General features: G+C 37.2%; 1 pseudogene; it reads left to right on the top strand.

Moving 5' to 3' along the window:
- The first annotated feature begins 519 nt into the window (after window positions 1–519).
- On the top strand, window positions 520–693 carry LOC116763932 (annotated as a pseudogene).
- Window positions 694–1,491: the final 798 nt, after the last annotated feature.

A 1,491-nucleotide genomic window follows, 5' to 3' on the forward strand; every position in this document is an offset into this window, starting at 1 on the left:
GTAATATGTTAATAATAGGGGAAACTGGGTATGAGGTACATGAGAACTCTCTGTACTATCTTCTCAAGTTTTCTGTAAATTTTAAAATGTTCTAAAAAATAAAGTCGACTAAAACAAAGTTGTTTTCTTTTTCCTTTTTTACCCAGCAGTAACCAAAATCTTACACAGAGAGGAAGTATTAGGTAATCAGTGATGTACTATGATCATTTTTACCTTGAGATTGAAAAGGCAACAGAAAAGTTGAAAGTGTTTGATTAATGAAGTTTAAGCAAGTTTCTAAAAAACTAAATTGCTCAAATGGCAGATTTGTGAATCTGGGGTTTCTTTTAATTCAAATAGTGTAATAAAGGCTCGTGATCAAGAAAGACTTTGACATCTACAAGAGAGACTAACTTCTAGACTTAATAAAATTGCTCTGGGCAGCCACTGCAGGCTCCAGCCTTGCTGCGGGGGGTTATGCTACGTCTGGCCCGCGGGGCCCTAGCTCGCATTGGGAGCCGAATCCTAGAGGGGGACAACATGCCAACTGCCAAGAAACTGGCTAACATTGGCTACAAGACCTTCTCCTCCTCCATGATGCTTCTCACTGTGTATGGGGACTACCTCTGCAGTGCCTGAGCCTACCACTATTTCCAGCCGCCCAGCTCCCAGTGCCAAGCTGCAGAAGAACAGAAGACCTCGGGAGTCTTGTAGAAATGGGGGGCTTTTTTCCTTGAGCAGAGACACCTGAGGCATGCTGTGGAAGGACCTCACCTGTAGTCATTTCTGAGTCAAGAGGACCAGGGCTTTAATGGTTTTCGAATCCTGCTGGGAAAATGTGCCCATATTTTCTCTGGTACAGCCAGTTTGGAGAGGCTATCGAATCATAACAGGAATAGGAGGGTGAGGCACACTTACAGACATTAAATATTTTGCCAAAAAAAAAAATTGCTTCGAATCAGAAAGAGTGCATTTATGGGAAATAGTGCTTATTTATGAAATATGTTTCTTAAAATTCAAGTCACATCATCGATGCATGTTTTTTTTCTAATTTTTTTCTTCCCCAAAGCAAAAAAAAAAAAAAGCAAGAATAAGTGTTGGGTTCTTCAGATGATGGTGATTTATTATCCCCTTTTGTTATCCCCCTTTGTATAAGTTAATGAGACAAATTATAATGAAATCAAAGTGTTTTTTAACAGTTTCTAAACCTAAAGCAGAATATTACTTTTGCCTGAACAAAGGTTGAGAGGAGACTAAATCTAAGAAACTAGAACTAAGGTTAAAAAAAAAAAGTGGGGGGAGGAATAAATAGAAGTTAAAAATAATGAATCAATATGTGAGATATTTGGAGCCAAAAAGCAATGACACAAAATGGATGAGATTTAAAATAAAAGAGCCAAAAGCCAATAAGCTTTTGAAAATAAATGAAAAGATTAATATTTAATAAAAGTAAAAATTTAATAGTAGAGTTGTGCTCACATATTTATGTACAAATATGCCCATCAATGCTAT

This window comes from Phocoena sinus, chromosome 13 (genome assembly GCF_008692025.1).
Source record: "Phocoena sinus isolate mPhoSin1 chromosome 13, mPhoSin1.pri, whole genome shotgun sequence".
In the NCBI taxonomy this organism is placed as follows: domain Eukaryota; kingdom Metazoa; phylum Chordata; class Mammalia; order Artiodactyla; family Phocoenidae; genus Phocoena; species Phocoena sinus.